Source organism: Choristoneura fumiferana, chromosome 22, assembly GCF_025370935.1.
Source record: "Choristoneura fumiferana chromosome 22, NRCan_CFum_1, whole genome shotgun sequence".
NCBI classification, from domain to species: Eukaryota; Metazoa; Arthropoda; class Insecta; order Lepidoptera; family Tortricidae; genus Choristoneura; species Choristoneura fumiferana.
In genome coordinates this window covers 13,389,217-13,416,247 of record NC_133493.1, presented here as the reverse complement: position 1 = coordinate 13,416,247, position 27,031 = coordinate 13,389,217, and the positions used below count along the sequence as shown (strand labels likewise).

The 27,031-nt window shown below is 35.3% G+C and overlaps 1 protein-coding gene, 1 long non-coding RNA gene and 7 other non-coding genes across 9 annotated transcripts in view; 5 read left to right on the top strand and 4 right to left on the bottom strand.

Moving 5' to 3' along the window:
- The window catches only part of LOC141440153 (uncharacterized), a 62,654-nt gene extending 53,197 nt beyond the window's left edge, over positions 1-9,457 (bottom strand). Inside the window, exon 1 of the mRNA XM_074104616.1 lies at positions 9,175-9,457. The gene's annotated coding sequence lies outside the window, so the exon portion shown is untranslated. The remainder of the gene's footprint in view (positions 1-9,174) is intronic.
- Positions 1-27,031, bottom strand: part of LOC141440537 (uncharacterized) — a 304,669-nt gene that overhangs the window by 190,447 nt on the left and 87,191 nt on the right. The window lies entirely within an intron of this gene.
- TRNAG-UCC (transfer RNA glycine (anticodon UCC)) lies at positions 3,923-3,994 on the top strand. Its single transcript has one exon. It is a non-coding gene; the product is annotated as a tRNA-Gly (tRNA).
- On the top strand, positions 11,782-11,853 carry TRNAG-UCC (transfer RNA glycine (anticodon UCC)). Its single transcript has one exon. It is a non-coding gene; the product is annotated as a tRNA-Gly (tRNA).
- TRNAG-UCC (transfer RNA glycine (anticodon UCC)) lies at positions 14,563-14,634 on the bottom strand. Its single transcript has one exon. It is a non-coding gene; the product is annotated as a tRNA-Gly (tRNA).
- TRNAG-UCC (transfer RNA glycine (anticodon UCC)) lies at positions 16,357-16,428 on the bottom strand. Its single transcript has one exon. It is a non-coding gene; the product is annotated as a tRNA-Gly (tRNA).
- On the top strand, positions 20,629-20,700 carry TRNAG-UCC (transfer RNA glycine (anticodon UCC)). The gene has a single exon. It is a non-coding gene; the product is annotated as a tRNA-Gly (tRNA).
- TRNAG-UCC (transfer RNA glycine (anticodon UCC)) lies at positions 20,836-20,907 on the top strand. The gene has a single exon. It is a non-coding gene; the product is annotated as a tRNA-Gly (tRNA).
- On the top strand, positions 21,043-21,114 carry TRNAG-UCC (transfer RNA glycine (anticodon UCC)). The gene has a single exon. It is a non-coding gene; the product is annotated as a tRNA-Gly (tRNA).

The following is a 27,031-nucleotide window of genomic DNA, read 5'->3' as shown; positions in this document are numbered from 1 at the left end:
GAAACAATAACTTATATATTAAGAAGGGTTCTATCAGACAACATTATTAATTTTCAATCAATTTTTATGGAATAATCGAGAAAAACTAACAAAAATGCAACGTTGCCAGCTCAGCAGGCATAAACCCTCTTAAATACTGATCTAGTGATTTTTTTCCATCGCATTTTGTCGGTTAAGTTCGTATTATCTTGTTTTCTCAACTAGCTTCAGTAAGCTAGTTGAGAAAGCATGAGATAAATATGAACTTTTCCTACAGAATTCGATGGCAAAACATTATTCACTGCATCTGAACTTAAGTCGGAACTCCTGAGAGCAATGAGAAATCAAATTTCTAAGTCAACTACCCATCGCTAGCAATTTTCTTAAATTCGTCGTAAATAATGGGTCGTCGGGTAACTTTTGTATTTCAGACAGTATTTATACATATCTATCTAATACCTTTACACGAGCAATTCTTGTAAGTATATAATCAGAATCAAAGACAGAAACGACTCCAACAATTTCGATGAAATTTGGTATGTGGGGGTTTTCGGGGATGATAAAATTGATCTAGCTTGATCTCTGGAAAAACGTTTATCATCGAGTTTTAGCCCGAGCAAAGCTCGGTCCCCCAGGTACTAGTCACTATGTTGCAGTTTTTGCAAACGATGAATGATGATTCTGTTGAAGATGTTCCTTCGAAAATATGTAGTCCTTTTCCCATATAGGTTTAAAAATATTTTATAATTTTATTCCTATTGTACTGATATTCCGCGCGCGGTTTCCAAGATCGTATGCCTCCTTAAAACAAATTTGATGTACCAGGGTCACATAAAAAGAAAGGTGCTCCGACGTCTACTAGATTACCCGGAGTGAGATAGCTATGTCACCTCGCATGCGCATTACGCAAATGCGGGACAGAGACAAATATTGAGTTATGCGCTCCCCCGGGGCTCACAAATTGACTGGAATGGAGCATCCGCGATATTTTATTCTATTTTCTTGTAAAATAGCAGGGTATTAAGGTTTTCTGAGGTTTTCTTGTGAAATGTTGGAACGAAATGCATTTTCTTTGGTCTCGTTTCGTTAGCGAGACGCTGTTTTGATATGATGTTATTAGGGGTTCAGATTTGTCTATTCTTTTGTGAAGTTGGAATGACATTTGTCTGTGCCTGTAATTGTTTGTAGCGAAATGATCACATTATGGCGTTTTTTGTATTTTATGGTTCTGTACTTACCCCAATAGGAAATCACGGAATTCTTATAGTAGGTGCCTGTCTGTCTGTGTTTGTCCGTATGTCACAGCCAATTTAATCATAAACTACTGAATCGATAACCCAATCTTTATTTTCATAGTTTCGATTGAGATTAAGTAATGTAGTTCGACAAAAGACAAATGATTACTTAGATAAATGAATTATATTTAGGCGTGACCCCCTCGTCTTCAGTCTAAAGTTCGTTACATAAGAGCCAATATATAAAAAAAACCGTTTAGCTTAGCTGGGATGATGATTATGATGATGATAATAAAAACATCGCGAGGGAATTGGCTTGCATCTGCGAAGCAATTCAACGTTCTGACCAGAGCCCGTGTTACAAACCCAAACCCTCTCATTGTAAGAGGAGGCATTGTCCATCATTGAGACGAACATAAACTTAGTACTTATGTAGGTATTGTGCGATCTGTGCTCTGAGTAATTTAACACATACAAAATAATAATTCAGTCACAATAAAAGCCATAATAATCCGTGATTTATTCCACTCAATCAATCGCACTAGTCTACAAATCATTCGGTCCCGACTGATTCAATCAGATTGAAGGATTAATTCACATTCACTTGTACCGGGCCTTTATCCGGCACAGGTCGGATTAAACCGGGTGTAACCGGATATAACCGGAATTTCAATGCATTCCGTATTTCGAGGCTTCAGGTAGCCTAGTCTTTAGCCTTTGCCTCCGGTTTCGCTCGTGCCATTAGGTTTGGCAGAATTATCGGAACTTTTATAAGATCCCATAGAAATCCCCGAAACTTATGTATGTATGTATGTATGTAAACTCTTTATTGTACAAAATAAGTAAACAAACACAATTGACAAACAATGAAATACATGTACAAAGGTGAACTAATCCGTTTAAGGGATCTCTACCAGTCAACCTTTGAATGGATGAGAGGAGCATTCAGTCAGGGTCAGACAAAAAGTGAGCTACATCGTTGCAGCTACTGCAACTAATGTTGTTGAGCAAAATACATGGAAATTAGCGCCCTGGAAGGTCGATGAAATCATGGCTGTGGAATATTAGGGAGTGGACCGGGATCAAGACCGAAGGGTGTGTTGCCAGTAATGACATCTAAGACTACTCGTAAAGGCCTTATTAATAGGCTCAGAGTTCTTCAGCGAGCTGGCGAGTTCTATGATCAGGGTTTCTCTACGCCGTGTCTATATACGGGATCGTGTCTACGCAGAGTCTACGGGATCGAAACAGAAAACAAGAGATACGTAGATGAAGTGGCAATGGGCAGGAGATAAGAGTTATAGCATGGAGCACTGATGGCCGTTGGGGCCAAAAAGTTCTCGAATGGAGATCGCGGATCGGCAAGCGCAGCGTAGAACGTCCAGCAACGAAATGGACGGATGACCTGGTTAAAGCCGCGGCTTCGTGGTGGATGCAGACCGCTTCCAATCGAAGCAACATGCCCTATGGGGAAGGCCTATGTCCTACAGTGGACGTTCTATTGCTGATATTGATGATCAGCAGTGGAAAGCACTGTTCCGGATGGCTCAAGACAGGAAGAAATCAGAGCTAACAGCCAACCTCCAGTAATGAACTGGCACTTTAAGAAGAAGATATCGCTGTCGTCGCGCCACTACATGCAATTAAGCTCGTTTGTGGTGCAATCACGGCTGCTGATGGAGACCACCGCGAGTACTGCTTTTGGCTGGAAGATTTGGATGATTTTGGAAGATTTTGTTGGATGGAGTATTCCGGCAGTTCCAAGACACCATGCTGCTCATGAATACGACGTCATGGATGATGACTCGACGGGGTGACGCCGTTTTGCAACCTAAATAGTTTTTTAAATTTAGATTTTTATAAATTATAATGTTAGTATGCAACGTATTGAGAGAGAGAGAGAGATAGAAACATTTATTTACACATATTCGATACACGTAAAAATACATTAGATAGAGAGTAAAAAAATAATAACATCGAATATTATAAATATATATTGTAAGTAGGTATAGACCATGTTAACTGACGGACAGACGAAGAGATACAGAAGTCTGCAGAGCTTTACCTAAAGGTTCCAAAACACTTAAAAGCATCCTTACAGCGTACACAAGAAAACGAGTTACGAATTAAACCAGAAGCTCGAACCACTTCAAACTTAACATAAAAACTCTTACTTCCGAAACAAATTATGAAACATCTGTTTCTTTGTTTGTCAAAATAATTTCGAGGAAAAAGAAATGGGTGAGCTAACTTTTTTGTCGTTGTAATAACAAAGTTATTTCTTCCAGAATAACTTAGATGTTTATAATTTGAAAATAAACATTGTAATCTAAGAACAAGGCCTTTTCGTGCAATCATAACAACTCTGGCATTTTGCATGCAGTCAAAGTCATAAATATCGATACGGCCATCGCGTTTAATATATAATGTATACGCTTATATAAATACAGATACGTAATAGCTACGTTCAGTGGAAGTATAAAATGCTTCCGCCTTAAAAAAAATACACATGAAAAAAATGACATAACCACTGTTGAATTTTGTTGTGACTTTCTGAAGAACTTTTTCACAATACAATGTTATGTTATGTCATACACAGTCAATTTTAACACGGCCTCGAGAAGATTATTTTTCGGCTGAATCAATAATATCTACTGCATTAAAGTATTCATAATAGATTATTGTTAAATACACATGTTTTATCATATGCGTTGGTGGTGTAATGGTCAGCATAGTTGCCTTCCAAGCAGTTGATCCGGGTTCGATTCCCGGCCGACGCATGATATTTTAATGGCATTATTATTCATTTAATTAGCCAATGTTTAACAAATTTCAAATTATTAATATAATGATTATGAAATCACTTACAAAAAATTCTCGATGTTTTTCCTCCAATTCACTTGGTTCTTAATATGTTATTTTGTACGTTTCATTAGTTTGAGTTTTTTTAAGCCGAATGAAAGGAAAACGTTCCATTTTTTAATACTTTCAACTGATTTTCGGGAAATTCAGAATTTAATTGAATATTTCTAAATTAACATAACTTTACAACAGGCAAAGTGGCACAAATTACGCTAACTATAAAAAAAAATCTCCTATAAACTTTCTTCTAACAGCATGCTAAGTAATTTAAGTGTAATAAGTCATTGTGTGAACAGACCGGTGCCAGTGACGTCTGATAGATGCCCGGCTTTCTTGACTAATCACCAACTTTGTGAATTCCAGTAACTTCCAAGTTTGGGAGTTGGAACTTCAGCTCCATGGTTTTTTAAGCCATGTACAACATAATGCCAGAATATCAAAATTTGATTCATAATATTTATAATATATTTAGGATGGATAATAAATATATTTAATGTGAAGCCAGACGAGCGCAATGTTTTGAGTCGTGAACGGCGTATTTTTGATCGCGTAATTTCTGCTGCATTCGGTTTTACACAAAATCCAGTTAAGATTGGTTTTTGGAGTCTCTTTGTATTTTTTTATTTCAACTCCAAATTTTGTTACTTTTACGGTCATCCCGTAAAATCCATATCTAAAATACAAACTGAAACATAGACGCACAGAAAAATCAGAAAAAGAGACCAGCGCTGGGAATCGAACCCAGGTCCTCAGCATTCCGTGCTGCGTGCTATACCGCTAGACCCACTGGACAGGAGTACAGACACAAACGCTAGTGTCGCTGCTTAAGTGACTAAATAAGAAACAAACAAGCTGAGATATGTAGTGCATAGGAGAAATTTGTGATTGTTACGAATAAGAAGCGAGAGTTATATGAAAATTTAAATTCCCGCGAGTAATTTTAACACAGATAACCGTCGTGGCCTCAATGTGACCACGACCGCTCTGCCAAGAGCGACACGACAAAGAAGAAGAAGAGAAGAACCGTCGTGGGAAGAAATGTATTCGAGTGGTACAACGAACCGGAAGACGAAACGTTGGCTGGTCTCTCACAAGTCACTAGATCAGTAGTTCCCAAACTTATTTTTCTCGTGGACCACTTTCAAAATTTTACTGGTTTCGGTGGACCCCCTGCTGCTACATTTCTACCACATTCTTAAAGTCGCCAAAAAATAAAAATTGTGTCGCTTCTGAGTTCTGTCCAGTCGCTTGCCCTATTAAAATATTATCTGCTTAGTTAGGTACTTAAACAATGTAGGTAGGCCCTTATAAAAACTATGCTTACATTTTGGCTCTTTACTATCAAAGCAGATAAATTTCGTGGACCCCATTAACATCTTATGGACCCCCATTTTTTGTTCACGCCTACGTAGACCCCCAGCAAGTCTCCCGTGGACCCCTGGGGGTCCACCTGGACCACTTTGGGAATCACTGCACTAGATGGACGGACGACATCGTGAGAGTTACGGGCAGCTGGTGGACACAAGTGGTGAGTTGTCGTTCAGTGTGGTATTTTACAGGGGAAACCTATGTTCAGCAGGAAAGTCTCCCAGCTGATGGTGATGATGAATTTTAATTCAATGCTAGATCTATTCACGCGAACGAAGCCGCGGCTTAGATCTAGTTATATAATTATATTATAATAAAAATTATGGGAGCCAAAAATATGCATAAAGTATTTTCGTCCGAAATATCATTTCATAAGAATGAATAAGTCCTGATTACGGCAGATGTGATCGGAAAATTAATATTTTAGGACGAAACTCGCCGCAAATTGCTGCGCCGTTTCCTTTCTCCTCAGATTTAGACACAGTTACCTGAATGTCGTGATTTTGGGGACATTAGATTATAGTCTATATGCTCCCGTTGCAGGAAACCCTACCTCACAAGGTGGCAGATCAGAAATGTAATACAGTGATAGATACTACTCAGGAACACTGGATTTTAGTTGGTTGCCATCGAATATCCTGGAAGAACTTTTATTTTCGTCGTCGTATCGCTATTTTGGTCGAAAATTACATCATAAGCTGGCAGATCGAAACGTTTACTCATCGAAAGAGACCCATTTGGAGATAACAACCCGCAGGTTTCAAGGTCAGCCATGTTTTATGAGCCCCAAAAATGGGGTCAATTACCTCATATTACGAATAAGAAGAATAAGAATAAGAATAGTTTATTTGTCAAACATAGGTATAGATGTAGAGATGATAAAATAAAAAATATAGAACCCTGTATGTTTTGCCACATGGCGTACAAAATTTCAGTTTTTTTTTCTTTTATAATTGCATACATATCAGTCAAAGAAAGAAAGAAAAAAAAACATTAAAAAAATCAATATAAATATGTCATATAAAAAAATAATAATGACAACACTACATTTACATTACATTTCTGATCTGACCTTGGAGGTGGGGTTTCGTGCAACTGGAGCTTGGACTATTAAGATCTTAAAAAAAACTGTTTAATTCAACAAACGACTACGTATAATCTTCTGCTTAGATATAATCGAATTTTAAAGACTTTAGCGAATTTTGATCTAGAAGGTGCAGAGCATTTATTTTAGCGTCAATATATATAAATATGCTGAGATGACGATGGTGATGATATACAATGTGTGTAAATAAATAAATACACAGTATATTTGTTTTCCAACCTTTATGTTGTCCTGTCGTGTCACCACGTAACTTAGTTTTTATTGTTAGTTTTAGAGCTTTAGTCTTTATTACCGTACGGTGGTACCTACTGATGGAACTAAATAAATCTTTTTTTCTTTCTTTCAACCAAATGGATGTCCAACGAGATGGACGGATGACCGAAGCACAGTTGCTTGGAGGTCTCTTATGGGGTTGTGATGCCAATAAATGTTGTGAGTTTGAGTTTGAGGTCTATGGGGGAGGCCTATGTCCAACAGTTTACGTCCTACGGCTCATAATATGTTGATGCTGATGATGGCATTTGTTTTTGAAAATATTATAGAGGAATATCCCATGGAGTGGAAATCTCACTTAATTTATTTGAGGATTACGTTTTATTTTATTATTATTATAGTCTAGTTCTATCTTGAACAAAACGTTCAATTGTTTTGCATTTCCCCCAGAATCTTATTAAGGCCCGTGATTAATCAAACTTGGCAAATAATTATATTATTCGGCAACAATAGGCATTTGGTGCGGATCGCCATTGAAATTTTGCGGTAATTGTGCTAGCGAACTTGAATGTTTGAGATAGGTTAGAGGGAGAAGGAGATATTTTAGAATTCGTCTTTAGATTAAACTTGGATGAATCAGTATAAAAATTAGACTAGCTCTTTCTCGCTTGAATTATTAGGCTAGCAGTTATAAAATTCCGGAATTTAACTGAATTTTCATGATCATTCCCAAAAATTACAGAACAAGCATCATTTACATCTTTCGAAAAACACTCTTGAAAAATTGTATGTAACTTCCTTTCACACACACACACACAAACACACACACGCATGATCGCACTTATTCTAGCTACATCTAACTTTCCACAACAACAAAGTCACAAATTATTCACCTTCAAGTAGCTTTGTAGGATAGATTTTCGTTGTAGGATAGGACAGGTAATAGGACATAATAGGACAGGTAATAAAAAACAGACAAATACTGGCATGAAGAGGGTTCCGTATGAAAATTACGGAAATTTCCTATGTTACTTCAAACATCATAGACTTCTTTTTAATAGGTTTTCGTGTAATCTGTAGATGCAGTACGTATACTATTTTCTGTATTTTTGTTCAATAATTTAAACCCTTTAGTTTTGGATATAAAAAATGTTTTTTTCTTATTATTTAATAAAAATGGTATTTGATTTTCATTACAACAAGCCCTTTTTATTTTATATATCACCGTAATTTTTTTATTTCTAAAAGTGCATTAATTTATATCACATAAAAGTCTGAGTCACTCACTTAACATAGGTAGTAGGTATGTATGTGTAATTTTCAAATTTACATTTGATGCCGTGATTTTGGAACAAATTGACTGTGGCAGACTTACAGATACACACGCAAGTAATCCTATAAAGATTCAATTGTTTCCTTTTGAATTACGAAATCCTAAAAATGGTAAAACGCTAAAGTCGACTATACAATATAGATAACACAAATAAATTTGCTTGCACCAGACAGTTATAAAGCCCGCAGCCGAGACAGTTCATACGAAGCAACACACCTGAGACCGGTAATGCTTTTTCACTGGAGTTTACTGAATCCAACGTAGTATATGATACAGGAATGGGAAAATGACGATGCTTCTGAATATCGCTTTGTGATAATAATATTCTAATCCTACTAATGTTATAAATATGTACAAAACGCTAAAACAACTAGGAAGACGTAACAGACAAACGGACAGATTTATTTTTGAATTCATAATATTAGTAAGGATAGATAAGGCATACATGCGTGAATAATTAACTTAATTAATACTTGTTGGGTTACTAGGAAGTTAATTCAATAAAACAAGTTTCAGTAAGGAAAATTGAAGTATATGAATAAACAAAATTCTACAAGCTTTTGTTTACTGGAAATGGTATAATAAATTAATTAAGTGATATTAATTTAATTTATAGTAATAATAAATGCTTGGAGTACTTAAATATTTGATCATGTTTATGAACTAGGAAGAGATGAGTACTTAGTTCAATTAGAATTAGAATTACAAGCAAAAAAACAAAGATATGTTATTTTAAGTAAAAACGACTATTTTAAAATATTCAGATTCTTAAAAAGCTTAAGTTACAGTATTACATCTACTTGTTTTTAAATAAGTCATAACTAGAATAAGAAGGAGATACAAATCTTGTCTTTTAAAAAGTACTGTTTCCGTAACGACGATGTTTTGAGTACTTTTACGGCTAAATAAAAAATTGAGAAGTTTTTTCACAGACATGATTACTGATTTCATGTATTTTTCGAACTAAAACAGGATATTAAATTCTTTGTTGTCCAGTTATTATCTCCAGTAAGAGATGAAATCAACCAAACAGAGTCTGAGCATGTAACAACTAGATATTGATTTTACTACGAACTTACATCGACTATCGTATCCAAGGCATGACAGATTATCTATCACTTTACACCACACAAGTTTCCATAATGACCAAAGAATAATAAGGAAAAAAAAGATGTCGTTTAGGATATAGGTATAGATGGGTTAGATAACCGTCCGCATTGCGTTTTGAAACTCACTCGTGGCCTGATTTTGGTGGTTTGTGGGAGAGAAGTGTGGAGGTTGTAAAAAAAATGAAAATGTGGTTTGGTGTTTTTTTTTTAAGTGGGTGACAGTAGCGCCACCCCGCGTCTGTACCGCGGCAGCTCGCCGCGCCGACTGAGCCTACCCCTATGCGGGTTTTACGTATACTTATGTGTTTACATCTTAAATAGGGTGCGCATAGAGTAGCTGAGTTGCCAGAAAGATTAGCGTGGGGAAAATGGGGGAGCGGTAGAGTTTATTTTTATCAGACAAGGTCAAAGGCTGGAAAAGAGGTTGCGTGACTACTTATGACAGATGATTATTATCTGCACTAATAATACAAAGTAGTTTAAAAATAATTCGAATTATTTTGGTAAATAAATAATTTTAAACTGGTGTTGTATAATAAAATATCTAACACTAATTTTATAAACGAAAAAAATTGTGAAAATGTTTGTTACTCAACCATATACTTAAGTGATTTTCTCATCCGATTTAGATGAAATCAGGGATAAATATAGTTTAACTTCCGAGGAAGGACATAAGATTGTTTATATCCTAAAAAAATTTGCAGTTCTGCGATAAGCAAATTCTTAGTAATTAAAGTCGCGAGGAATTATAAAAAAACTAATAACTATCACGGGATAGTTGACAGCAAGGAAGAAACCCTTGTGTTATGGGTACTAGGCAATGGATTCAAAGTCAAAGTCAAACATCTTTATTCAATTAAGGCTATAACAAGCACTTATGAAAGTCAAAAAAAAACTAGGTTCAGAAAAACCTCTGTTGAGAAGAATCCGGCAAGAAACTCTTTTTATCGATTATGGACTAGACATACTTAAATACATATACCTACATACCGTTACTACTACGTAACGTACGTACTACGGATACACGGATAGTGCCCCAAGCGGGATCGAATATGGGAGTTCAAACTTTGTAGACAGATCGAAAATACAAACTGAGACATGGATGCACAGAAAAACCAGAAAAAGAGACCAGCGCTGGGAATCGAACTCAGGTCCTCAGCAATCCATGCTGCGTGCTATAACCCCTACACCGCCGCTGGACAGGAATCTAGACACGATTTTTTTCCTATGCATTCATATCTCAGGTTGCTTATTTCTACTACGCTACTTATGCGCTACTTATACTTATTTTCGATATGGTTTCACGGAATACCCGTAAAAGTAACAAATTTGGAGTTGAAATAAAAAATACAAAAAGACTCCAAATAAAACCAATCATAATTTGTAGACAGGTTTTTGAAGCACTCATCTCCATTCTGCCAGTGTTCATTTCGCCAAAATAAATTTTTGTTTCGCTAATCGCTCTGTGTTTTAATACTCTGTGAGAAATGACCTTAGTTTTCACGTATACATATAAAATATAAAGTTTCAATTCCCTGCGGATTGTTAAGAACAATTTGATGAAAACGGCAAGGCTCGTACCTTTTTCAGGCTTACGTAACCACTGAAACCAGCTCTGTATCAAATACTGTGTTCAAAATACGAAAGACTTTTAAGTCATTGGACTGATGGTCATGGAAATGACGAAGATTTTAATGATGATGAAGATTTGGATCGAGGTCCTGATAAAAATGACAGAGAACATCAAAAAGATGAAATAAATGACGATGGTAAAATAATAACACTTAATTTAAACTATAGTACACAGTTTACTGGTATACGTAAAGACACACTTAAACAACATAGTAATAATACACAACTTGATGACCATTCTCTGTATCTGAATTTGCAATACTGTATCTGTATTGCTTCTTAACAAAAATACCACCTATAAAAACTTGCGAAAATTTTCCATTCTCTGGAAAAATTGTATTAAAAAATCTTATATAATAAACCAGAAATTTTCATGTCCCTTACGTACATTTGTTACTTCAACTGTTACTGGCTGAATATATCTACATCTACTAAATTGGCTAGTTTACCCATATAGCCGATATTTCGGTGGATGCAAGTGGCGAGTTGTCGTTCATTGTGGTGTTCTAAGAGGGAGGCCTTTGTCCAGCAGTGGACGTCTTCTGGCCGATGATGATGATGATGAATCCAAATATTCCTACGGGATCCATACAAAATCTCACAATTTTGTCCGCTACGATAAATAGAGAACATTTGGAGCGGGTGTTTTTTATGCGATGTTAACGACGTTAATGAAATTCACGATATAATTTTTGGAATTCCCAGTGGATTCCGGAATTTCAATTGAGCTGCAACTAATGGTTTACGCGTGGAAAGCCATAGGTAAAGTCTAGTGTTAAATAAAATAAATTATGGATTTTGAGAGAAGTAAACTTCATGTAAATAAGTTTTGTAAGTCTCATCAGCTGTATAAACAAACACTGTGTAAATTAATAATAATTTGATACGTACCTATTATAAAGCCGAAAAAAACAACAGTTTTAAATTTTAGGAGCTTAAACAGATGCGTTGGTGGTGTAATGGTCAGCATAGTTGCCTTCCAAGCAGTTGATCCGGGTTCGATTCCCGGCCGACGCACATTTTTTGTAAATCGTGACGCACATTTTTTGTAAATCGTTCTCTCTTTTGCGTCTGTCTCCTTTCGCCTTTTTATACGTTGTTTTCTTTATTGTAACTCTCTTTTATTGTATTTCTGTCTGGTTTTGTTTTATTGTAATTTGTTTTGGGATAGCTACGCCATGTGTCCTACTGTCCTATTAACAATAGAAATGCTAAAGTTTGATAAATAAGTACTTTGACTTTTGGGTATTTTTTTATGCCACAAAAACGGTTGAGATGAAAATTTTCATAAGCGCAGCTAGTAACCTGTGGTGGTGCTACTACGAAATTCAAAAATCGAAGTTCGTGTCGTTCCATCCCTCTGTCACTTCTATTATTTAATACGTGAGTGAGGGGGACGGTACGACACGAACTTCGATTTCGAATTTCGTAGTAGCCTCCCTGAGGCCATATTGACTGACGCGCGTACGCTCGTGGTCCTCTTCCTACCCTCATCTTCCGTATGTGGTGAAAACAATTGTAATTCCAAATACGGTATACGGTTAACAATAAGGCCTCTGGTCAGGTCGGTCGTTAGACTTGTTATTTTAAAAACATTAATTTCGAGTTATTTTATCAAGATTAAAAACGTTTATTCTGCAAGTATGCTGCAAAGGGCTCTTCATATGTCACTTTTATACTACCAGCGGTTTCGAAAAGACCATCATTGCCAAGAATAATGTTGTTGCAAGAAACTTGGCATACAATTATTATTTCCAAAAGTCATCAAAGTCATTGATAATTTTTAAATAGTTATGACGGTTACAAATAATAGCGGGATCACTAAGTTAGCTAATATATAAGTACTTCTTTTACGCAGCTTTTCCTCGTCAGCAAGAAATCTATTTATTAAGTTGAGGTAAATCTAGAAAATATTATTAACAGGAAATAACAGTGCGTATAGCTGTACGATGTTCTCAAGTTAAAGTCATATATTCAGTGTTTAATCATCGCTGTGGAACTGAACACTGGGAACGTAGGTTATTGTAAACATTATAATAAGTGTTAGTGCAGTAACGACAAAACTGCGGTTATTATTGTTACTTAAAGACCTATGGTCTGTACTTGTATGATATTGAAGACATGAATAAAGAGATGTGGAATAGGAAATATGAAGATTTTCTAAGATTCATACAACAAAGATGTGTTGTCAGGACTTATGAAGAACAGAAGCATAACTCAAGAGATCTGAAGCAGTCCAATGGAAAAAGTAAATTTTGAAACAATATAACTTTTACGAGAAAACAAGAAGTGAATTTAGTGGATAAATAGAAAAATAAAATTTAAAAGTGAATTATTGAGTTACAGTGCAATTTCATAATCGATCAGCAGTAATTAACAATCTTTATAAACGCTTACATAAAAAGAGTTTGTCGAAAGAACTTTTAAGAGGTGCGCTGGAATTTACAAGATTATAAGAAAACTTTACGTTGGCAAAGATATTGGTGGTAAATAACACATTGAAAAAATGCAAATATCACCAGTTATTGAAGACAAATTCCAAAACATTATATCGAGGACTCATGACTATTTCTTGTATTTCTTGATATTCCTTTGGATAAGCGTCACAACTCTCGCCATCGTCACGTGTATTTACGGCTTGGTCTCATGGATCCTAATCCCCAAATGGAGGAAATTCCATAACTACGTCTTCCAGAATATTATCTTCAGTGGTTCCTTGCATTTACTTACTCCTTTCGCTTTAGCTGGCCTTGGGAACTGTTACTTGTGTATCTTTTTCCAGACCGTGTTTAACCATTGGCTTATCATAGCGACTGCTATGTTCTACATTGACTTTGTTAAAATATTCAACAATTCTATCAAGTACAGATATTTAAAGGCAAATCTCTTCGCTTGGATACTACCTGTCTTAGTAACTTTGATGATCATTCTTCTAAGGCTTCATGGATTGTATTTCGGAATAGCGACCTCAAGTTTTAATTTCTTATTATACTTGAGAGTTTTATACGCTTTGTTTAAATCTGAATCTGCCATAGTGTCAACAAAGAATACTAAACTTAGATTAGCATTAATTGCTACTTTGGCGTTTTTAACCACGGGGTTAGTGATTTACTTGCCCGTTATAGTGATGATCATGATAGATGACCATCAGCATAATGATTTAGGTGTGTTAGGTTACCTTGTAGTTAATTTAGTGTCGGTTACACTTATTAGCATTTACTTTTGGATGATGAAATACAATAAAGAGGCGTGGAAAGAGTTCACAAATCTGAAAAAGGCAAGGAAAATAAAAAAAAAGAATTTACAAACTTGATAATTTATAGCCAAAGTTCTAAATAAGTTAAGTATAAACACACGTGTATTTAATAGTGAGACTTCGAGCTTTATTTTACTAGTTTATGAAAACTTTTAAGCTTAAAATATTATTATTAATTGTATTTATTTCAGTTGTATATTTTTTTTTACTCTAATGAGCATCTATAGTTGACTAAGTTCTTTATAATATCACTTTTAGATAGGTACTTATAAAATTATTGATTCTGTGTTATCACTTATAATTTTCTGGTAAAATAAAGTATATATGTAAATCAATACGCAGGCTATTTATTATTTCACTAAATGGCAAAATCATAAAAAAAAAAGTGTTTACGATACGAAACTTGTAAATAGAAGAACTTTTGGCATATTATTTTGACTATTTTATTTTATTAGTAGCAATAAAAAGTGTGCGTCGGCCGGGAATCGAACCCGGATCAACTGCTTGGAAGGCAACTATGCTGACCATTACACCACCAACGCATCTGTAGGTTCTTGGAAAATAATAGCCAAGTTATAGAATTCATTTCAATGTGTTTATTCAAGTGATACACTTATTAAGAGCTGAATTTGTAAAGCTTATTTTATTGGTTTTGTTGTAATTTTGTCTTTCTTTCTGTTTTTCCGTATCAAGTCAAGTAACTGACTTTAACATAACGCGTTGTGTGAAAGAAAAAGTGTTAAAAATATTTTTCAATACAAACTTTCGCGTTTCCGATAATTAAAAAAATTTAAACATCTGTTTTTCTGTGACAGAGATCGGCGTAGTGGTTGCTTATTTAAAGTTAATTTGTTTTTCCTCACTGGTTCAGGTTTTAACTTAGGCTGCGCCTCCACTGAGGCAGAGACGATCAGAGCGGAGAGGAGACGTGTACGGGATCGACCAATCATATTCGTTCAAATTCTCATCTCGTCTCCGCACCGCTTCAATAGAAACAGTCAATAAGATTGGTCGATTCCTACATGTCTCCTCTCCGCTCCTCTCGTCTCCGACTCAGTGGAGCTGCAGCCTTAAAGTTCAAATTTCAAATGGATCGTCTCAATTCACTGCAAGGCATAGGCTTTCTGTAGGAATGAGAGGGCTTGGACTATAGTTATCACGCAGGCCCATTGCCGATTGGGACATTCACAATACACGCCTTTTAATTTTTTCGCAAGTATGTATTTTCCTTCAGTGTAAAGCTCATGGTATATTTCAAATTTAGCTACGGACATAAATTCCGAAAAACTTAGAGGTTCGAGACTGGGTTCAAACCCACGACCCTCTGTTTGAGAGGTCATAGGTCAAACCACACCACTAAGCTACCCGGCATCTAAACAAATGGATCACGCGTTTAAGAACTTTCATGTTATTGCATAAGTAATTGACCACGAAATTCTTTTACATTTAGGGTACAATATATTAATTTATTATTTTGGATAAAATGGTAAAACCTAGCTGAATTCACGAGAAGAGACAAAACATTACAATCAGAGACGCTGCTAAACGAATGCGTCATTATTTTTATTTTTTCCCGGTAAAATACCAGCTAAATGAATGCTCATACTTGCATACATACTCACTAACCATGTGGTAAATGTCATGCGGGTGGTACTACATGTTCTATAGCAGAGTACAGGCCTCCTCTCAGAATGAGAGGACTTGGGCCATAGTTTGCATGCCGGGGTCAGTGCAAATTTGGACCGTCACTGTTTTTTAAGCAGCGGTGTGGCCGCTCCTTTAAATAAGCAATCACTACGCCGATATCTAGTCAATCCGATATTTAATCCGCCGCGGGAATCGAACCCGGATCAAATGTTTGGAAGGAAACTATGTCGACCATAACCACCAACCACCAACCACCACCACCAACGCGTTTGTATTCATGTGTAATTTTTAAAAATATTTTTCAACTGCCATATTCAGGGTAGAAATATAAAGTAATTAAGTTGAATTACTTCTTGGTCCTTAAAAATAAGATGTAATTAAACTAAATCCGTGAAAAAAAGATGTGCGGCAGTCGGTAATTGAAGCCAGATCAACTGCTTGGAAGGCAACCACATAATAATTATGCTGACCATTACACCACCAACGCATCTGTCTTTACGCGTAAATTTTAATAACATTTATTACCTGCCATTCAGGGTATAAATATAAAGTAATTAAGTTTAAGGACCATGACCTTAAAATATAGGTAATTAAACTAAGCCCGTGAGAAAAAGATGTGCGTCGGCCGGGAATCGAACCCGGATCAACTGCTTGGAAGGCAACTATGCTGACCATTACACCACCAACGCATCTGTGTAGGTTTACGTAAAAATTAAAAGCCTGAAAATACAATTGTTTGTACAAGTGTTGAAAAAATCTTCGGTCCGCTCATGGCCGCATGCCGCAGTCGCTTGCAATATGATCGAAACGTCGAGGTTATTGAAACATAGTTACAAAGCCAATACACCAGTGTTACACATACTAGTGTGTATACATATACTAGCATCTATATATGTATTATATAATGCATATTTGTGTTGCTAAACTTCAAACTCTAAGAATGGTTGGTATCAAAAGAAAGGCAAATAAGGTAGATCGATACTCCCCAAAGGAGGTAGAGTGGACATATCTGAGTTTGAAGTTTAGCAACACATTTATGTTTGTATTTTTAGCACGTGTATGTGTTATTGCTGTTATAAATATAAATATTTGTTTTTCTCCCATAAATCCCTTAAATTATATATAAGAGCACAACCGTCACCAAAATTAATTCTCTTGTAAATTTTAAAATGGTTCCCCGCGTTAAAAGCGAAGCCTAGTGCGACCCTGGTAATTCTGGTCGAGCACTGTATTTTTTTTTAAATAAACACATTTTGCTTTTCAAATTTATTTATTTAATATTAAATTAGTTTGTCTTAGGTTTATTAATATTTTTAAATTAATCTAATTTTAATTATTGTGTTACTAAAAATATTTGTACCTTTATACTGAAATAAAAAATAAATAAATTTGAAAAGCAAAATGTGTTTATTTAAAAAAAAATACAGTGCTCAACCAGAATTACCAGGGTCGCACTAGGCTTCGCTTTTAACGCGGGGAACCATTTTAAAATTTGATACTTTTTTATTTTTTTCTAGTTGTAGTTTAACTAAACTACAACTAGAAAAAAATAAAAAAGTATCCCATATCATAATATTTTTGTTTTATTTTCATCTCTGACTTGTACAAGCTCCACTGCTGACTGCTAGGTTCCTCTCAGGCTTGGGCTGTAGTTCCTACGAGTGTTCCATGGCAATCAGGAACGTCACACATGCTATTGAATTGATTTACATACAATCACGCTTTTTTTCCAACGGACGGGTAGGCAGAGACTATATGTTCAAATACTAATATGCACCTCGCTTCCTTAAGGCTGTGTTTCCATCAGAGGGCGAGGATGTGTTGCAAAAAATTGGTTTTCATCTATAGTATAAAAGTGAACCGCCAGAACGCGCAAAAAAAAAACGAGACAGAGCAGGATGGCGCTCTACAACACCATTTTGACACATTTCTCCCAAAAAATGCATTATTTCTCTGGAATTTTAAAGCAATTAGATTCTTTGACCTTGGGAATCGCGAAAAACTTGAGAAAATATGATATTGGGTGTGTACATTTTGTATATTAAGCAAAATAAAATCACAAGTTCGAATTTCGAGACAAAAACGAGCGATCTATTATCTATGCCAGTGTTGGCGTTCAGGGAAAAAGAAATCTATACATTATCCTGCATTGCAGTCTGTAAAGCTCTTTACCAGATTAGAAAGTAGAAAGCAGATTACGCTGGGCTTAGAGTCATGAAATATGGTATGTAGATAGATGGATGTCTGAAATAACACATACGAGTAAGACTACTTTTATTCCAATATTCCCACGGGGTAGTTGTTCTTAACACAACACCTCAATGAAGATTACGATATAAATTTTGGGATTTCCCACAGGAATTTTGTAAAATCCCGGAATTTCAATTGTAACTTCCATATCGAATAGTTCACGCGTGCGAAGCCGCGGGTAAACTCTAGTTAATCAATAAAAACAGCTGAGTGGAGCGAGGCGAGGTAAATGAGGTGTTCCTATTGGTTCATGAAAAACACACTCCTCGCACATCTCTGATGGAAACGGACCCAACACAATATTTTCCTGTATCCAAGTAAAGTAATTATATTGAAATAAAATAAAATTACATTGTCATTTTCATTTACGTTGCATGATGAACATCCGTGCAAAATATAATGTACTTATCTACACACCAGTTAAGTTAAGACTTAGAAACATAACACAGAACATAGGAATAAAATAGCTTATGTGTGTACAGCTATTTAGCCTGAATGAGTAACAAACAGACATAATCACAAACTTCGCGTTTATAATATTAGTGGAATATATTTTTAAAATCCTTTATGCTAGTGAAATCATTATAACAATATTTTCCTCAAGTAATTAGTCAATATTTGTCATCATAACTGAAACGACGTTGAAGTTACAAAATAATTTTGCTTTTATGAATTCAAGTCTGTCGTTCATCCAAAGATTTTGACCAAAAAGATTCAAATGTCAAGAAGTTGCACGGATATACATAGACATTTAAAAAATGTTGAATAAGATGACTCCCAAAAGCTTTTAAAGGCGATCAAGTTCCTGAAACAGAGGATTTTAAGGAATATGGTGGAAAATAAAGTGGAGAGCAGTCTACTAATAGGTGAAAGAACGGAAAAGGCTCCCTTGCTATACTAAGACTTTCCAACTACTTAGAGAAGAACACAAGAAAAATAAAAGAACAATACAGCTAGGACTGGTGAACAACAGATTTTTCGTTATGCCGTGACGCTTATTGCACCATCACAAGTAATAAAAGCAGATTAACAGGAATATCATCATCATCATCATCATCATCATCATCAGCCTATAGAGTCCACTGCTGCACGCAGGTTTCCACCAATGAGTACTGCTATTTCCACGGCTTGAGACATCCAGCTTCTACCAGCAGCCTTTCGCAGATCGTCACTCCACCTGGCAGGTGCCCTACACTACTACTACTAGAGATATAGGGAAGTGTCAACTTTCGATGTGGCAAGCAAATTGTTCGGTAATTAAAAAACAGTGAGACTCATAGTCTAAAATCAAGATGTACAGTAGGGTATCCGCTATTACATCTTACTACAGTGAAGTGGCTCCTTCTGATTTGCCAAGGAATAATCTTCTGCTCGCGTGTTTCTTCTTACTGTTACTTCTATTTGCATCAGCTATTGTTTTGGCAGTGTCTACTTTCGTTCTTGTTGTTGTTTCATGGTTTTATTAACTATACAGTACCTACACAAAATAAAAAGTAACCAGACGTTGATTTAAGAGCTATGATGCCATATTGAAATTAGGATTAGCTATTGAATCTGTGTCAGCTGCAGCTGTCACGTCAGCAAGTGCATCGTTTTTAATTAAAAGCAAGTAATGATCATGTGGTCGTGCTAGTTTATTTTCTAAGGAAAAATGAGAGTCGTGATTCTTAAATAAAACTTATGTAAGCATAATTGTGTTATGGTCTTTACTAAATACTTTTGCATACAATTAAAAAAACTAATTTATTTATTTATTTCTCCATGCCCTGTATACATCATAATCAGATCAGACTCTATGAGCATTTATATCACGTTACCAAGCTGGAACCTTTTCATAACCAATTTCGCTATGTTTTCTTCGGGAGTATGGGATGTCAACATAATATTAGTAGCACCAAGGTTCCACCCTGGTACGTGGTTCAGTTTCCTTGACTGTACATGATAATAATAATAATAATGTCATGGGACAAATCATACCAATTGAACTAGCCCCACTCTAAGCAAAGCTTGTTCTATGGGTTCTACACAACGGATAGACACGACGATTTCCGAACACTGGCCATAGTCCATCAGTCATCGTATTTATTAAGTGACGTTTTATAACAAATAAATACTGCTCCTTTATTGACTTAATTAGCTTACGTCAAATTTAAATGGCATTTAAACTTTGGATATCTATAGAGAGCTGTTGCAACTACTAGAAAAAGAATAGGTCCCTCTTTTCCCTAAAGATGCCATCGTACAATTTAAAGTTTTGGGGGGTTTCACCAACTCTTTATTATATATTTTCATCTAAATGCGTCAATACTTTATTGCACCTACACAACGACTGACAAACGTCACATAAGTAGTGTGTGATAACGCTCTACAAAGCCGAAATCAGCCGAGTCTCTTTCCAAAGACCAATGTGCAATCTTTATGACCATGTACTGTTCACACACAATTACCATTTGAACAAGCTAATTCACCTGGCTATATCGGTGACCTTAGTTCTTCTACGTATTTCCTCATTATAACTAAAATTAGAATTATTTCAATTGTTTTAATTAAAGCAGTGACAAATATGGTAAGCACCTGAACAAATAACTTATATGTCAATGGTTTTCTTTAGTTCATAAGTTACACAGGCTTAAACAGATGCGTTGGTGGTGTAATGGTCAGCATAGTTGCCTTCCAAGCAGTTGATCCGGGTTCGATTCCCGGCCGACGCACATCTTTTTCTCATGGGCTTAATTTGATTACCTCTAATTCTATATTCTGGAAGTAATTCAACTTAATTACTTTATTTTTATAGACTGAGTGTGGTAGGTAAAAACTGACGTTCCAATTTGAGTTTAAAGACAGATGCGTTGGTGGTGTAATGGTCAGCATAGTTGCCTTCCAAGCAGTTGATCCGGGTTCGATTCCCGGCCGACGCATATCTTTTTCTCATGGGCTTAGTTTAATTACCTGTTATTTAATATTCTTGAAGTAATTAAACTTAATTACTTTGTATTTATAGACTGAGTGTGGTAGATAAAAACTGTCGTACAAATTTGAGCATAAAGACAGATGCGTTGGTGGTGTAATGGTCAGCATAGTTGCCTTCCAAGCAGTTGATCCGGGTTCGATTCCCGGCCGACGCACACCTTTTTAATGTAGTTTTTTCTTAAATCTGTAATAAATTAATTAATGGTTATTATACTTCTTTCTGTTGTAAGTGGTTGCCTAGAAAGGATCGCTCTGAAACAATGTTTTCTATTGTTTATTTGTAGTTCGATTACCGGCCTACGCTGTTTTTATTAAGTATTTTTACTCTTATTGAGTTACTTTTTTTTGAGACATGGAACCCAAAACACAGCCAGACACACAGTTATTTTCACTTAGTTAAATAAGCTTAATTATAATAATAATATTACTTAGGTAACCAAACTAATATTATAGATGGTCCGAGTTTCAGCATTCAACTAACAAACTAACGAACCGTTTGCAAAATGTCAGTCCAATTTGAGGATTAAACCTTTGTAACAGTAACAAATGTCCTGTCTCAGTCTTACTCCTGGCAGTTGGCATCTGTTTATCTCGCTTGCACGTCAGTCGCACTGCTGTAATCTATCGATTGAGGCGAGTTGGTACACAGGGGTCATTGTTTGGGGATAGATCGTGATATATGGAAACAAAATAAGTTATTATAACCTGTAATGTAATGATAGTTGCTCGTCTGTAGAAAAAAAGTTGTTTCTAAGTTTTGTTTCTGCGATTTTTTATCGTGATACAATAAAAGTAGTGATCTTAGCTCAGCAGCAGTGATGAGTGCTTTTTATAGCCTAAATTGAGCAAAATGTCTTAACAACTCTGTATCTCACAGCCTACCTATGTTCTACAATAAACATTTTTTCTGATTCTGATTCTACTTTTACGCAGTCTCTACTCAAGAACTCGTCTACTCCAGCGGTTGTCGGTTCTTCGACAGATATGACCAAACAATCATTACGATTTGATCTTTTAAAATAAGCGACGGAAAAATCGGTCCAGCCGTTTTTGAGGGAACTTTCAAATGAAAATTTGAATTTCAAATTTTTCTATGTTAGGTTAGATTTTTGCATTCAAAACGCTGAACTTACAGATACTTTGACTTTCACTTAGATTAAATTTTAAGATATGTCTGCAATTATGATACCTCATGTGTATCTTCTGCTAATAGTGCATGCCAAACTGCGGGATGGCGCTTGTTACGAAAGTATATATTTACAAGTTGCAGGTTTTGATGGTGAGACATCGATTACTTGTCATACAAAACAATACAATAGTACCTAGGTACATTGCCCAGGCCTGAAAGTAGGCAATTGCTGGATAAGCATTGAATTGGTTCGCTGGTTTGTGCAGGTTTCCTCACGACGTTTTCCTTCACCGTAAAGCTCGTGGTAAATTTCAAATGTGATTTCGCACATGAATTTCGAAAAACTCAGGGGTTGAGCCTGGGTTTGAACCCACGATCCTCTGCTTGTGAAGCGATAGGTCAAACCACTAGGCCACCACAGCTAACATAACTGCTAACTTATCCTACTTCTTACCTAGCACTTCTCCAGTCATTAATTAAACTTAAGGGGACCCCATGCCCCAATGACCTTCGATATTCCTTAGTTTTCTAATATTTTGATATTAGCAACAACGGCTTTAAGCAATATATAGTACCTATCCCATATTTACTTCAAAGTTATTTTGTCTTCGAGATATTTGGCATCAAAGTTGAACAATTTCAGGTCAAAAAACTGGTTTTCTGGCCATAACTTTAGTGTTACGATTAAAAACTTGTCAAAAATCGATGAAAACCTCAGGTAGGTTTAACGAAGAATTATCCTTACTCGTAATATTGGAGACAGCGTTTTTATTGTATTTTACGGGTTGTTCAAAATGTTACTACTTACCAGGTAGTTTCTATCAAAATAAATAATTTTGAGTTATGTTTCATTACTCGTAAAATCTGTTCAGCCGTTTTGGAGATATTGAACATTGAAATGACAATGTCAAGAATGTCCAACTTCTTCTAAGTTGGTTTGGTTATTTTAAAACACTTTCCAGACCGCTTAAATACTATTATACCTGACGTCATATACCTTCAAAGACGTTTAATTACGAAAGCTTTCAGCTATCTGGCTCTAAAAATAACTGTAATAACAATATCGGCCACAATACCTCTAGGGCCACTCGAACTCAAGTGCCAGATACAAAGCATTAATTCTTTGTAATCGTACAAGTGTTTCAAGACGATTTGTTCTTTCAGTTATCTATACTGTACTTTTACCGTCAGATTGTGCCAACTCTACATTATATTTTCTGTTACAAACTTGGCTTAAAAGGCGTAGAATATGGTTCGCCTTTGTACTGTTATGATTTGTTGTTTTCTTTTTGTATTATTTTGTGTTTGATGTACAATAAAGTATTTGCATACATACATACATATGGGCCACGAAATGTTAAAATAATAATATAAAACCTAAATAATAATATTTTATGTCTTTTTGTTTGTATAATTTGAATTTTACAGCGTATTGGTGTTTACTGTGATGCTGTAATTTTTTGTTGGAATAAATAAATGAATAATAGCGAAACAATAAAATTTGGAAATGTGCCTACGTAAACGACATACACATGTTGACATCGCCTCAGAACTGGAGTTCTGTACCCTTAGGGGCTGTTTCACCATCCATTGATTAGTGTTAACTGACGGTTAAATGTGATGCCGTCTCTGTCTATTCGAACAAAACAAATAGAGACGGCATCACATTTAACCGTCAGTTAACACTAATTAATGGATGGTGAAACAGCCCCTTAGTATAAGTTTTCGGTTACAAAATACGTCTCGATCGCGTTCGCGTTAAAATCTCAATTTGTATGGAAACACGAACATTGCAAACGTTCCGTCCGCTAGAGGCGCTGTTCGTGTTTCCATATAAATTGAGATTTTAACGCGAACGCGATCGAGACGTATTATGTAACCGAAAACTTACACTAAGGGCACTGGCCCCTTTACCGTAACGTACATGACGTTGGGGTATCCTATACAGGGTGTTTTTGACCAAGGGACTTTAAATTCAAGGTTCGATTCTACTTGGATAACTGAGCTACTTTTGTTTTATAACATCTGCAAGTAACTTGAATTAAGATAATTTATTGATCCTCAAAGTGTACCTAATCGTTAATTCAGTGTTCAATTCATTAGTTCTCTTGGTACCCCTTATAATATTATAATTGCTTGGTTGGCCTTGAAATAATTTTTGACATTCCCACCCACGATCGTTTCACGATGCATTTCTTAGATAAACATATCAATGCCTAAAAAAATTAGCCAAAGGCTACTAGAAACATAAAGTTCCATCTTACAGACTGGCTAAAACTAAAAAGTCGTTTCTGGGAAATTGCATACTTTTTTATCATGGACAGGGATAATGTAAAAAGTAGCAGAACAAAAGTAGCTCAGTTATGCGAGAAGAGACATTCTGTATGTATTCTGCACACACTAACAAACACACATACTTACACCCAAGAACTCGTTTTTGACCCTACTAGTGTAAGATTGTAGTATGACACGAATAAAAGCATAAACACCTGTGTTTTACGTATATAATCATCATAATCATAATTATTTATTGCTTTATACGTGTACAAGTTCTTGAAAATAAAATTATGTCCCAGTATAAACCCTGTTAGGGCAAAACAATTATTCCTAAATTAACTCTTATTATAATATTCTTTAAAATAGAAATTAGTATTATTTCTTTATAAGCTACTGTCAAAATACTCTCCCACTAAACTCTTTGATAGCAAGTAATTCTTGTATTTTTATTTTTATTTATTGAATCAGGCGTTACTTTGCGGAGGTCCATATCAATGAACTAAGTTTTTTTTTTTTGAATTATTTAAGGTCGCGGGTGAGCAAGGAAATTTTTTTAGTTCATTTAAAAAAAAAATTGTTTTCAAAACTTTGGACACTTACTGCCATAATGATATAGACCTGATTGATTAGTTTATTCCTACTCCTGATGTTCAAGATGTGATGGTGTTATGTTCCAATTGGACTGGTTTTTTTTTGATGAAAAAAAAAACCGACTTTGTCACTTCAAACTACAACATCTAACAAACGGCAAAACCGATTTTGATGAAACATGTCTAAAAACTATCGCTAGAAAACTTGTTTTCAAATAAAAAAAAACGCATTCAAATCGATCCACCCGCTTAAGAACTACGGTGCCACAGACAGACAGACAGACACACAATGACATAGCGGTCAAACTTATAACACCCCTCTTTTTGTGTCGGGGGTTAAAAAGAACATTGTAACATCTACTGTCAACGCCTGTAGGAAATAATTATGCAAAAAAACAGATTTGCTATGATTTTTACGTAGGCGCTCTTTACGTCGCACCAAAAACGTCAATTTTTTATCGAAACTACAATGAATTAGTTAATATTATTATGACATCTACATATTCATTGAGATCAAATATCAATAATTAGGTTTATAGATTTTCCGTATAGTTTTAAAGTAACGACTCTCTTGGCTACTTGCTGGAAACACATATATCTCGAGTTTGCGTTAAGCTCAGTTTAGTAGTGTCAAATTGTATGGAACTTTCAAGCTTAAGCCAGCTTTAACTACTTGATATATAAACCTCCTTACTAGTGCTGGCCTAAATTATTGTCGATGCCTTTTTATGTCTACTGTCAAGTTGTCATATGTATCTTTTCAATATCGTATGTCGGATTCAAGCTAATTAAAACCAAATATCTATTGGTTTGTCTTTTACTATGCTACACTACTAAATCTAGATTTATTTTTTCCTGCAAGACGGCCGAAATCCTGCTAATCATGCTAGGTATGTCTATTTGGGGTACAGTCAAAGAAAATGAATTTGTTGTGTTAGTTTGCTAGTGACTGTACTTCTGTTAACTACACCGTGACCCCCCATAGAATGCAATCAGATGACAACGGTGACCGTCATTTCCGGGGCATTGTTGTGATGTCATCATTTTCCTATTTTGCTCGTTAGATTCCATTTAATTTATTTTTCCGGATGTTAATACATATTATAAGTATAAGACATATTGAAGTGGTTTTCTCTTGCTTGGGTGATTTTTTTTGCTTTGTTGGTTTGGGAAATTATAAAAAAAATTACCGTTAGTAAGCTCGTGTTTTGAGTGACATCTTGAAGTACTTAAATAATTATTTTGTTTGTAATTTCGGGTCATGTTGTATTTTTTGACTTTCTGCTCCATTTTGCTGCTAAAACCGGCACTGACCACTCAGTCAGAGTGTAGCGACTTAGAAGAAAGATGGACTGACTAGATAATTAAAGTTTAACGAACGTCTTCCATGAGGAAGATAGAGGCATACTGAAAAGGGATTTTCGAAACTCTAAGGTGCTTGCCAATATAAAAAATTAAAAAATCAAGGTTCACGAAATTTATTTCAAATTTGTAACACATTCTTAAATTCGAAGGTTTAAGTACAAATTATTAATATAATAGGTACCTATTGAACAATGTACGATGGCAACACATGTGTATAAACATTTATATAAATATTTTACGTATTTACATTCCTATAATATTATGTACAAGTTTCGCTACGTATATTTTTATTTTAAACATAAATTGCAAAATGCAAGGCACCGTTTAGCACCGATTCTATGTGTGATAGAACCTTCATTTGACAATGATTGAAATAGACTGTCATTTTGTATTATTTTTGTGTTAAATTCAAATATTTTTGAGAGAAAATATTACATGAAAATTGTAGTAAAATCAAAAAATATTGTAAGTAGGTATGATTTCCCACTTTACGAGTGTATGTGGCCTAAGCTAAGTATGTTAATTCAGAATGTCAGAGGGTAAACTTGAATTGTACTATCTATTCCAATCATTATCTTATCCATCTTTGTAACATTTCACTTGTTTTAAAATTGTATACTTAATAATTATAAATATAACATCATACTACTGTACCTTTAGCCTATGTCGTCGTGTTTACAATGCAAACATAGTTTCAAATAATTTCATTGT